Genomic DNA, 14,368 nt, shown 5'->3' with positions numbered 1-14,368 from the left:
CAAATAGTGGTTGGTTGGTTTGTTGTTTAACGCCACACTCAGCAATATTCTAGCTATATGACGGCGGTCTGTAAATAATCGAGTCTGGACCAGACAATCCATTGATTAATATCATGAGCATCGATCCACGCAATCGGGATCGATGACATGTATCAAACAAGTCAGCGAGCCTTACCACCCGATCCCGTTAGTCTCCTTTTTACGACAAGCATAGTCACCTTTTACGGCAAGCATGGGTTGCTGAAGACCTATTCTAACCCGGAATCTTCACGGGTCATCAAATAGTGATGACACCGCGTGTTCGTGAAAACTCACTCACAGTTCGCCTGAAAAAATACGGGGGCTATATGGCTCAAGTTAAAATAGGGAATTGCACCGGACATACCTAATTCTTGACAGTGATGCGTCAACTCTGTTTAGGAAATGTCCATATGTCTACCATAAAAAAAAGCTTGCTGAGTCCAAATAAAATAACCCTGATACAAAAATGTGCAGTGGTCGTATGACGCCCTTAAAATCTTTGTAGAAAGAGAATGCTCGAAAGTACCTCAAAAGGTGCGAAATGTAAACCCCAAAGGCTGAATCTGCTGGATACCTGATAGAAATTCCGTGGTGAATTTGGGATAGAACTGGTCCCACACCAACTATACTGGCCAAAACAGGCGACTACATGGCTCGGTGGTGAATTGATGGTTGATAGTGTGTCATCGTACCCCGACAGCGTAGATTTTTCCTCACAACATCAATCATTGGATGTTCTGGTCCTGGCTTGGTTTCCTTCACAGGCTGCCTTCACATATCAGGAATATCAGGAGTGCGGCGTTAAACAAGTAAGAAAAGAACTAATACAACCTGAGTGGGTGAGTGAGTGAGTATGGTTTTACGCCGCTTTTAGCTATATTCCAGCAATATCACGGCGGGGGACACCAGAAATGGGCTTCACACATTGTACCCATGTCGGGAATCGAACCCGGGTCTTCGGCGTGACGAGCGAACGCTTCAACCACTAGGCTACCCGACCACCCCTTATACAACCTGAAGTCACCGTAGGGGATTGTAAAACGTTTACATGTGCCTTGTGTGAAAAGTCGCCCTTGCTGTTTTCTGGATCTCTCTAAACAACAGGGCAAGACAATCTTTACTTTGCCATGCATTGTAATGATTTAGGGCGTTAGCAAATGCAAAAAATATTGATTGTTTAATGTGTTTAAGCTTCGTTAGGGTGTGGCAAGTTATCTTAATCCAGAAGATTTGTTAACAGGTGTTAATTGATGCAACAAATTGCATGATCTGTCAGTATAAATGGAATAATCGTGTTGAAAAGAAATAAATATTTACTGAGCATTATCTATACTTAATAATGTTGATCTATAAACTAATTTATTGTCGCGGGTGATTTTGATATGATCAAAACGATATTTTATGGCGTACATCTGTTTTCTTTCTGTGTACTTTAACACCGCACTCCACGCAATTGGGATCGATGACATGCATCAACCAAGTCAGCGAGCCTGACCACCCGATCCAGTTAGTCGCCTTTTACGACAAGCATAGTCACCTTTTACGGCAAGCTTGGGTTGCTGAAGACCTATTCTACCCCGGAATCTTCACGAGTTCCGATCAACGCAATTGGGATGAATCAACGAAGTCAGAGAGCCTGACCACCCGATCCCGTTTGTCGTCAAATACGACAAGCATGGGTTACTGAAGACCCCTTCTAACCCGGATCATCACGGGTGGATAAAAAATGTACACAAAATGTCATAAAAAAACTGCAGGCGTGATGGATTCGATAGGACTTGTGTCGCCACTTGCATTCATGGACCCCTGCTAACGTTTAATGTGCTGACTTTCTCATTTAACGATGACATTAATATACTCATTGAAACAAACCAACTTGGTCCTGAATCCACTTTAAACACCGTGTGGTGGAACAATACCACTCATGTTGGGGTCCGCAGTGTCAAACCCCACACTGTCATGAAATGGGGGGATGTTTCACTTAAAATTGAGTCAGATGGTGGGGATTTTTTTTTAATTCAGAGAGAGGCAATTGAACACATGCCAAGGGAATAATGTTTTGGGTATCCGTAGTACAGACGGGTCCAAGGATGGTAGCAAAGTTGCAAGTGCCACCATCATTGGATCCAGAACTGTCTCCTCAAGTATCCCAGATTTTAGTTTAATTTTTACTGCTGAAGCCAAAGCTATCCTAACAGCTTTGACCTACATGTATGTTCAACAACAAAACCAATCTAAAAATTTCATCATCTTCCCTGATTCGTTATCTTGCCTTCAGGCACTTAAAAGAGTCTAAACACATCACCCTTTTATCCTTGACATTTTAGAACTTTATAATGATCGTTCTACTGGCCACTGTGACATCGTCTTTTCCTGGTTACCAAGTCATGTAGGCATAACAGGTAACTCAAAAGCCGATGCTACAGCTAAAGCAGCTCTTGACAAACCGTTATCTCCACTTCTGATCCCGTACAATGATTTCAAACCAACCATCAAATCTCTTGCAAAAGAGGAAGGAAGCAATAAACTACACGAATTGAAACCAACAATCGGTCATACCTACGTGGGTCAGTCAAGACATGACGAGGTTTACACACGAATATCTGCTTAAGACAGATGAGGACGAACCTCCTAAGTGTATCCCTTGTGATGAAAGGTTCACCGTCAAGCATATATTGCTTGACTGTGTGGACTTTGCAATCGCAAGGGATTCACATTATCAAAGTGTAAATCTAAAAGATCTCTTTTCCCTTGTCAGCGGGCATCTCATCATAAATTACTTGAAAGAAATTGGTCTGTAAAATACATTTTAATTATGTATGTGAATAATTAAATGCTTGTTTTAAACTTTGGTGTGATGCTACTATGAACAAACATTATTGAAGGCTCTGTCCAGGAGGTTAAAGTACCGTAAAAATATTGCCCCCATGTGTGACACGTAATCCATCATAAATATGGATTCGGATCGGGTGGTCAGGCTCGCTGACTTGGTTGATGCATGTCATCAATCCCAATTGCGTGGATCGATGCTCATGATATTAATCACTGGATTGTCTGGTCCAGACTCGATTAGTTACAGACCGCCGTCATATAGCTGGAATATTGCTGAGTGTGGCTTTAAACAACAAACCAACCAACCAACAGGCATTTAAATGTGTCTCCTCAAATCATCCCATAATCCTTGACATTTTAAAACTTTTTAATGATCTTTTTACTGGCCAATGTGACATGGGCTTTTGCTGGTTACCAAGTCATGTAGGCAAAACAGGTAACTCAAAAGCCGATGCTGTAGATGAAGCAGCTCTTGACAAACCGTTATCTCCACTACTGATCCCGTACAGCAATTTCAAATCAACTATCAAGAGTTATACTCGGGATCTCAGGCAAAATAGGTGGGACACCAAGGTAGGAAGCAAAAAACTTCACGAATTAAAACCAACAATCGGTCATACCTACTTGGGTTGTTAGTCAAGTCGTGACGATGTCGTTTTACGATGATGTGACTTGGTAGATGCATGTCATCGATCCCAGTTGCGTGGATCGATGATCGTGATATTAATCAATTGATTGTCTGGTCCAGACTCGATTATTTACAGACCGTCGTCATATAGCTGGAATATTGCTGAGTGCGGCGTTAACCAACAAACCAACCAATCGTATTGGCCACAATCAGTTTACCCACGAATATCTGACAGATGTGGACGAACCTCCTAAGTGTATCCCTTGTGATGAAAGGTTCACCGTCAAGCATATATCAAGCATCTGCCACCGTCATTGGATCATAACATTTCTCCTCCAGAATACCAGATAATAGCTATATATTCACTGCTGAGGCCAATGCTATCCTTACAGCCTTGGGATACATTCAAAAACAGTCTGCATATAAACGTTTTATAATCTTTTCTGATTCTTTATCTTGTCTACAGGCACTAAAAAAAGTCTCTTCTAGTCATCCAATCATTTTAAACATTTTAGAACTTTATAATGATCTTTCAACTGGCTAATACGACATCGTCTTTTGTTGGTTGCCCAGTCATGTGGGCATAAACGGCAACACAATGGCTGATGCTGCAACTAAAGCAGCACTAAACAAATCTGTGACACCACTTCTTCTACCTTACAGTGATTATAAACCTGTCATTAGATGTTACATCAGAGATCTAATGCAGAAGAAGTGGGACACCCAAGTGGGTATAAATAAATTACATGCAATAAAAGCAAATATCGGTTATACCTACTTGGGTTGTCAGTCCAGATTTGAAGAGGTCATTATGCGATGTTGTCGTTTTGGCCATTCACGTTTTACACATGAATATTTATTGAAAGGACCATTCTGTGTCCCTTGTGATGAAAGAATCACAGTTAAGCATGTCCTGCTTGACTGTATCGATTTTTCCATCACAAGGGATATTTATTTTCAGGTTTCATCAATCCAGGATCTTTTTAATCAGGTAAGTACTCATTTAATTCTTGGTTTTTTAAAAGAAATTGATCTGATTGATAAATTTTGACTTGTGTACATAGCTATATTTTATATTGGTAGTGTCTAATTTGTAACTTCGATTGTTAGTGGCTATATTCTCAAAGGGGGTTGAAGTAACGTAAAATTATTGTCCCCCTGAGAGGATATGTAAGACCACATAAATCAAAGTACATTTATTCTTGCAACAGTTTTAGACGTAGAATATTTGTTTATTTTAAGTATTGGCTAAATTACATATAATCACCAGCGGCTGAAGGGATGGTGTAAATCCTGCTGGGGAGTCGTGCAGGTAACAAAAGTATTGTAAGTCCCCACGGTCCCCAGTAAGGTGGCCTAACTTTGGTTGCTGGTGATCTATAGCCCATTTTTATATTGTATTGTTGATTGAAAATGTATTCTTTTTATTGCTCTCAACTAGTTTTAAAATCAACACTGTGATACTGTCCTTCGATGACAGATATTTATTCCCTTCAAATATATGTTTTTTATGTCAGTTCTCGTCACGATATGGCTGAGCCTGGCCACCCGATCCCGTTAGTCACCTTTTACGGTAAGCATGGGTTGCTGATGATCTATTCTACCCCGGATCTTCTTTGTATTAATGAACTACACAGACAGTGAACTTCGTGATAGGTACAGACAGGTACAATAAATAATGTTTTCTAACAGATGAATTTGTGAAATACACTCTTCAAAAACAGAAACGCATAGTTAAAAAATAAGGATAATACATAGTTTCAAGAACCTGCCAGTCATATCATTCGTTTGTCAAATCTGTCACTTTTCACAAAGTCAGAAATTACATATTTCATTTCAGTTTATTTTATTTGATCGAAACAGTTTTCATTATGAACACTTTACCGCAATGTTAGTGAAAGAAAAATAATCTGGGACAATGGGTCCACATCGAACACGTCAAAGAGCAATATAAAGTTTTAAGTAGTAGTTTAAGTAATACATTAAATAAAGTGATAAGTAAAATCAACAAAACATTTCTCATTATTTTGAAACTTACATCAGTTTACTATTTCCATCTTTTCATCCGATTGTGTAATGTTTTTCAAATGACATCTCGGCATTTGCCGCCTCGATTTTTAGGCCCGGACACGTTGTTTAATGCCAAAACATATGCATGAGAAATCTTTGTCACGGGTCGTAACCTGGCACGATATGTCCACGAAATCCCATATGTTAAACACAGGTGGCGATTCCTGCTTTAAAATGACAGAATCTGACCAAAGACTTTCGTCTAAATCTGAAATGTATCATACACGAGGACGGTATCCACAGCTGTAATTTGACTGGCTGCCTTAGGTCATGTGCTTGAATTTGACCAATCCCGATCCTTGTATTAGATTACGACAAAAGCGTCATAAGAGCATTTTCTGTCCAATATACTCCAAGTAAGCAGCATACTCCTGGCGAGGTCCCTGTAATATCATTGATATTCAGAGCTTTCTAAAGATAAGAAACATCGAACGAATCTTCGCACGTGTTATTTATACAAAGCTTCTAAAACGGAGGTAGATCGTACTTAAAAATGTTTTTATCATCATTTTCCGATTAAATATGTTAGTTGATAGCTCCATTTTAAAATCTAGATATCCCCGAAAATCGCCAGAAATTTCGTTTCCAAGGTGCCTAATCTGGACGTTATGAATGTGTTAGCTTATATTGTTATTAAAAACTAACTTCATTAAGTAAAAAATGCATTATTTTAGTAATGTGATAAACAAAACTTTCATATTTATAAACAGTAGGATTAGACCTCTCAAATGGAACACGACATGTAGTAGCAAAGATGCTCGTATATGTCTCTGGTGTGATAGCAGTGAAACCATCGGTTCGCGTTCGGTTCAAAATTCAATTTAGCGGGGTTAAATCTACAGGTAACCTAGCTCTACATTGAAAACACAGTATGTTTATCTCCTAATTCATAGACAGCATCGAATCATCTGAGGCCGACTTGGCGCGGGTCTCTTTTAAGGCGGCATGCATTGCATCACCTAATGTCGAATTGGTCCCGGATGCCTCCAAGACAGCATGCATTGCATCACCTAATGTCGACTTGGCCCGGGATGCTTTTAAGATAGCATTCATTGCATCACCTAAGGTCGTCTTGACTCGGGACTCCCAAAAGACGGCATGCATTGAATCACATGAGGTCAGGATGCTTGGCCAGGATGCCACTTGCATGTATACGTTGCTATAGATTAGGCTGCACACCTGCATGTGTAGCTAGCTATAGATTAGACTGCTCACCTGCGTGTAGGTTGCTTTTGATTAGGCTGCACACCTGCGCGTGAAGGTTGCTAGAGATTAAGCCACACACCTGCAGGTGCCAGTTGCTATAGATTAGGCTACACACCTGCATGTGTAGGTTGCTAGAGATTAAGCCACACACCTGCAGGTGCCGGTTGCTATATATTAGGCCACACACCGGCATGTGTAGGTTGCTATAGATTAGGCTACACACCTGCGCGTGAAGGTTGCTAGAGATTAAGCCACACACCTGCAGGTGCCGGTTGCTATATATTAGGCCACACACCGGCATGTGTAGGTTGCTATAGATTAGGCTACACACCTGCATGTGTAGGTTGCTATAGATTAGGCTACACACCTGTATGTGTAGGTTGCTATAGATTAGGCCACATGCCTGCATGTGTATGTTGCTATAGATTAGGCTACACACCTGCATGTGTACGTTGCTATAGATTAGGCTGCACACCTGCATGTGTAGGTTGCTATGGATAAAGCCACACACCTGCATGTGTAGTTTGCTATAGATTCGGCTACACACCTGCATGTGTAGATTGCTATAGATTAGGTTACACACCTGCATGTGTAGGATGCTATCGATTAGACCACACATATGCATGTGTATGTTGCTATAAATCAAGCCACATGCCTGCATGTGTAGTTTGCTATAAATCAGGCCACATGCCTGCATGTGTAGGTTGCTATAAATCAGGCCACATGCCTGCATGTGTAGGTTGCTATGGATAAGGCAACACACCTTCATGTGTAGGTCATTACAGATAGAGTGTGTTTATTGTTTATATTGTTTATTCACATTGCACCAATATTCTAGACATATGACGGCAACCTGTAAATAATCGAGTCAGGACCACACTATCCAGTGAATGATACCACCAAACCTGACCACCTGACCACCTGACTTTAGTCCATTAAGGAACTGATTCTAACCCAGAATCCCACTGTGTCCGAGGACGGGTACATGTACCACGACACACTATCACACGTGATACCAAGACCCTAATTTTTGTCGGCTCTCATACTAACCACGTTACACTGGTGATTTATTCTGACAGGGAATCCACACCCAAGGTCAGAAGGTACACATGTTGACTCACTGCATATGTCGCGTACATGGAAGCCTGTTGATTAATGCACATTAATGTGCATGTGGGATGATATGTTGGGTTTGGCTATAGTTTGCAAGCTGTTCAACATATCAAAACTGTTCATTAGGTCATTAATACGTTAATGTGATTTAGATATCATAATTTAATCCTACATGACGAGATAATTCCTCACCTGACGCAAATGCGGGGTGCAGCTCATATGAAATTAACTGCACATGGTCCAGACTCGACAATATACAGATCGCCGTCACGTTGCTGGAATATTCGTGCATATTGAATATATACTTAAAAGTTATAATTAAAAAAACCTCAACAATATTCCAGCTATATGACGGCAGTCTGTAAATAATCGAGTCTGGACCAGACAATCCAGTGATTAATATCATGAGCATCGATCCACGCAATTGGGATCGATGACATGCATCAACCAAGTCAGCGAGCCTGACCACCCGATCCCGTGAGTCGCCTCTTACGACAAGCATAGTCGCCTTTTAGGGCAAGCAAAGGTTGCTGAAGACCTATTCTACCCCGGATCTTCTCGGGGGACAAGCTTGGGTTGCTGAAGACCTATTCTACCCCGGATCTTCACGGGGGACAAGCATGGGTTGCTGAAGACCTATTCTACCCCGGATCTTCACGTGATAAACAACATCCATACATCAATATATTATAATATAGTTTCGGGGTGAAAAACGAATTAATAGTAATAGTAGGCTACCTATATCCCCTTTGTACATGTATATTGATTTACAAGGCCCGTGAAGATCCGGGTTAGAATTGGTCTTCAGCAGCCCATGTCTGTCGTGAGGGGCGACTAACGGGATCCGGCGGTCAGATTCGCTGACTCGGTTGATGCATGTCATCGTATCCAAATTGCGTAGATTGATGCTCATGATGTCAATCACTGGATTGTCTGGTCAAGGCTCAATTATTTACTAACCGCCGTCATATAGCTGGCATATTGCTGAGTGCGGCGACAAACAACAAACAAACAAAACAAATTGATTTACAACATGGAATAATGGTATTAGTTTATCAATGCTGATGATAAACCCTTAACCCAGGTGGCTTTCGCTCAGACAATTAAAATATTACCCAACTTATCGACATTAATCCTGATATGATGTGTGTTGACAAGATAATCCCCGCTTCTCACAACCAAGGGTGTGACTGAAATAAAACAAACAAACGACTTGTACTCACGAACCCTTTTGTGTCAGGCAATATGTTTTGATGTTTGGTTATTTTAACACCGCACTGCGACATGCCTTCTACATAATGGCTGCCGGTATATGATCAAGGATACCGCACTGCGACATGCCTTCTACATGATGGCTGCCCGTATATGATCAAGTATACCGCACTGCAACATGCCTTCTACATAATGGCTGCCCGTATATAATCAAGTATACCGCACTGCGACATGCCTTCTACATAATGGCTGCCCGTATATGATCAAGGATACCGCACTGCGACATGCCTTCTACATAATGGCTGCCCGTATATGATCAAGAATACCGCACTGCGACATGCCTTCTACATGATGGCTGCCCGTATATGATCAAGTATACCGCACTGCAACATGCCTTCTACATAATGGCTGCCCGTATATAATCAAGTATACCGCACTGCGACATGCCTTCTACATAATGGCTGCCCGTATATGATCAAGTATACCGCACTGCGACATGTCTTCTACATAATGGCTGCCCGTATATGATCAAGTATACCGCACTGCGACATGCCTTCTACATAATGGCTGCCCGTATATGATCAAGTAATTTTTTTTGTTTTTTTTAACACAGCAATATTCCTGCTATTTGACGGCGGTCTGTAAATAATAGTCTGGACCAGACAATCCAGTGATTGACATCACGAACACCGAACCACGCAATTGGGATCCATGACATGCATCAACCAAGTCAGCGAGCCTGACCACCCGATCCCGTTAGTCGCCTTTAACGACATGCATGGTCGCTTTTTACGGCAAGCATGAGTTGCTGAAGACCTCTTCTACCCCGGATCTTCACGGGTCAACGGTTTGTTGGTTGGTTGGTTTTTTAACGCCATGCAATTGGGAAACGATGACATGCATCAACCAAGTCAGCGAGCCTGACCACCCGATCCCGTTAGTCGCCTCTTACGACAAGCATGGTCGCCTTTTATGGCAAGCATTGGTTGCTGAAGACCTCTTCTACCCCGGATCTTCACGGGTCCATAACCATATGTACAATTGAGACTACAATGAGAGGAATGCACATATGCTACCAGGACTGGCCCTTCTGTTCATCTGTCCGGCACTCCCAAAGGTGTTTGAACCTTGACCATAACATGGAAACCGATATAATCCCCACCCTAAAATAAACAGATACATTGTTTACATTTGTTTGTTATGAAGAGAGTAATACCTTTCATATGATTTATCCTTGATTATAACATGGAAACGGTTCAGATCTTTATGCTACATTTGTATGTAGAGAAGTACACGTTCATGCTGTCAGATTTGCCATCAACCTATTTTAACTGCTGACAGTCAAAATTACGAAATATTTGCAGTATTATATACATGTACATACAAATGTATATTTTGTCATGATTGCGTAAGTATCCAGGTGAGCGATACAGGCCTATAGGCCTCTTGTGTACAGACCGCCGTCATATAGCTGGAATATTGCTGAGAGCGGCGTTAAACAACAAACCAATACAAACATCTACACAACACTAGTGAATACAGTTGTAGCGCAAGCTTTACATTGAAAAAATACTGTAGTCAAAGTGTCAGGAGTAAAAAATATTTATTGCATTTGCCCCCGGCCCCTAAACAAAGGAGTTACATATAAGTTGAAGCGAGACAAATTCTTTATTACAATTAATGCGACGTTTCAATGTGGATCCTAACACCTTTATCATGCAAGTAATAAAGAAGTTGTTCATCCATAGAACTTGTCTTACTTCATCACACCAACTTCTAAATGCCACTTAAAGAAGTTATACGTCGTCTACATGGAGACGTGGCAATCTCAGCTATCATCATCACTTGCTTGATAAAGGTGTTAGGATCTACACCGAAACGTCGCACTTATTGTAATAAAGAAGTTGTTCATCCATAGAACTTGTCTTACTTCATCACACCAACTTCTAAATGCCACTTAAAGAAGTTATACATATAAGTTGTTTTACATTTTCGCATATATACTTATGTTTAACAATTCGTTTCTGAGAGAAATTGTATTTTTAACATATATAGCCAGTTTTGACAAGACAACATCATCTGGTTCTGGTATAAACTTGTCTCTTTGATCACAATAATAAGGACATACAAAAGTAAAGTGATTTTAATTTTCTATAACTTAATGACATAATTGGCATAACCTCTTTGATTTTTCGGTGGACATTTTTCTTCCTGCATTTATCATGAGATAATATAGATAAGTTTGTTTCTGTTTGAATAAGGCTCTTAAACGTTCTATACAAGTCATACATTGATCTGTTTTCTTGAGAAGCATTCCATTCTTGGTAAAAGCTGTTTTCTAGATTGTTCACGAAATTGTTTCACAAAGAGTTTAACATCAGCAAATGAGTAAACAAAAGGTTTCTTATATGTGATGCAATTGTAACTTTGCCCACTCGCCATAGACCATACAATCGGGTGTTGATGGGCGAACGGAAAAGAATTTTCTTCAGGCTAAAAGATGTAGTTTTTCGAGACAATCGTATCGCTGAAATCCCCATACTTCTGATCCATTTAACAGGATGCGTTGGATTTGGGCATCAAGTAATTAAACAAATATATTCAATGCAAAAGCTTCCACTTTCTGCAAAACAGACATATAATTAATGAAGGCTTTCTTTGCACGTCATATTAGGTCCGAAACACTTTTCAAGAAATGTATAATGACACAGATCATTAACACATTTACCATCGAAAAAACATCTTTCATTTCATTTCCACTCTTTGGTTGAACAATCTAAAACGTTAAGTTGTTTCTGTAGTCCAACAACAAAATCTGATACTAAAATGACACCATGGGCAAAAAGATGCATCAAATTTTCTATTACATTTGGGAACATTTGAATACCATGTTTACCGTCAGATATAGTTTCATAATACAATTCACAAATAAAAATTGAGAACAGTATCGGGCTCAAGATACATCCTTGTGGTAACCCAACAAGACAGTTAAAGAAATCGCTTGCATCGTTACTTTACACTTTATGAGACGAGTTTACAGTAAAGTACTTCATTCCAGTTTTATAAGAGCTTCTAAGCCCTCATATTAGATACTTGTATATGGCACACCAGAGCTTAAACGACATATCCACAGCATCTGTTTAGTATGTAGAATATTAAACGTTTCACGAAATGTTATACTGACAAGGTATTGAGGCAAAAAATCATTTCTTTAATACATTCAAGACATATAGCATAGATGGTATTGATCTTCATTATGTTCACAATATATAAAAAAAACAGGCTGTATTTTTTATATCAAGGGTCTCAGAAAATCTTGCTCCTCTAATGTTAAGATTGACATACGATGTGTCTCAGCTTCAATAATACATTTGACACAGAATAATGTACATATTTTGATTCTCGTTTACGTGCCCAAAACCGTTTTGAAATAATTGATTGCTTCCCCGTAATTATCTCAATAAATCTTTTCACCTTCCAGAGTATCTTGTTTATGGCTGTCTGGCAAATGTTATCCAGAAACTCTACTGCGACCAATTACTAATAATGGAAACGGCCACATTTGTAACCTGCATTTAACGAAAATGTGCGTGTAATAATTACATTATCAATTTATTCATGGCTCACAGTTCTGCACCATAAAACAATATCGGTTGTTCAAATAATTAAAATCCAACCGATCCAATCGGCAATTCTTTAAATTTAATTTACTAAGAAATTGTTTGACATTTTGAGCTTGCACAGAAGTGTCTCAGGCTCCAGAGAGTACAGTTCGGGAGGAAAATACATACCTAAATATTTGTACTTCTACACATTGTCCATTGCTAATCAGTTGTCACAATTCGATACCTTCCAACCTTTCTAAAACACTATTATTTATCAGAACTCCCAGCAGGTGCAGCCTTTGGTGTCTATCTCTTCACAACTTTTAAATCACAATCTAGCATGCTCTTTCTGTAAAGATTTCAAAAAGCGTCACACGACTCTTGCTCAAATGTTGGTTGATCAGGTTTACAACATTCAAGGTCACAGGAAAGCTTTCAAAAGGTTTTATGGTAGATATATATTTCCTAATCAGTGACAAAAATGATGTCCGATGCAATCCCCTATTTTGACATGTGTTCCCGAGTTTTTGTCATGTGAATAATTTACTTGCCTTTGCATGTGTTTATGACTGATGTCACCGATTGAGCAGGGTACGCTTACCTTTTCGCAAATAGGTCTTCAGCAGTCCATGCTTGCCGTAAAAGGGGACTATGCTTGTCGTAAGAGTCGACTAACGGGATCGGGTTGTCAGGCTCGCTGACTTGGTTGATGCATGTCATGGATCCCAATTGCGTGGATCGATGCTCATGATGTCAATCACTGGATTGTCTGGTCCAGACTATTATTTACAGACCGCCGTCATATAGCTGGAATATTGTTGAGTACGGCGTTAAACAACAAACAAGCAAACAAACAAGATAAAATCGTAAGTACTTTCCCGTTTCTGTTGGTGTTTGAAGCTTAACATGGATAGAAGGATTCTGTCAACAATAAAAGACTTAACAATATTTAGGGTCAGACGGACTGCAACAGCTTAAAGATTTGTATTGAGGGAAAGAAGTTTGTGAATGATGACTTGCCCAATCAAGATAAAGATCCACAAGTACCTTTATCATCTTCAGGGGAGAAGTTCTTTGAATTAGTAAATTGTAATTTGTTAACATTGTTCTGTAGAACCCTGTAATTCCATTGTATAAGGGGGCGGTCGGGTAGCCTCGTGGTTAAAGCGTTCCCTCGCCACGCCTATTCCCGACATAAGTATAATGTGTGAAGCTCATTTCTGGTGTAAAAAGCGGCGTAAAATCAAACTCACTTATTGTATTAGACTTGCTATTGGTCCATGCCACTCTTACAGGAAATAATCCACTGACTGAACTATTACTGTAACGTGGAATTTCTCCTTATGCAGGAACCCGTGAAGATCCCGGGTAGAATAGGTCTTCAGCAACCCATGCTTGCCGTAAAAGGCGACTATGCTTGTCGTAAAAGGCGACTAACGGGATCGGGTGGTCAGGCTCGCTGACTTGGTTGATGCATGTCATCGATCCCAATTGCGTTGATCCGTGAAGATTCCGGGGTAGAATAGTTCTTCAGCAACCCATGCTTGCCGTAAAAGGCGACTATGCTTGTTGTAAAAGGCGACTAACGGGATCGGGTGGTCAGGCTCGCTGACTTGGTTGATCCATTTCATCGAACCCAATTGCATGGATCGATGCTCATGATATTAATCACTGGATTGTC

This window comes from Haliotis rufescens, unplaced genomic scaffold, assembly GCF_023055435.1.
Source record: "Haliotis rufescens isolate VD_foot unplaced genomic scaffold, xgHalRufe1.0.p SCAF_15, whole genome shotgun sequence".
Taxonomy (NCBI): domain Eukaryota; kingdom Metazoa; phylum Mollusca; class Gastropoda; order Lepetellida; family Haliotidae; genus Haliotis; species Haliotis rufescens.
Note: the sequence above shows the minus strand (reverse complement) of the source record.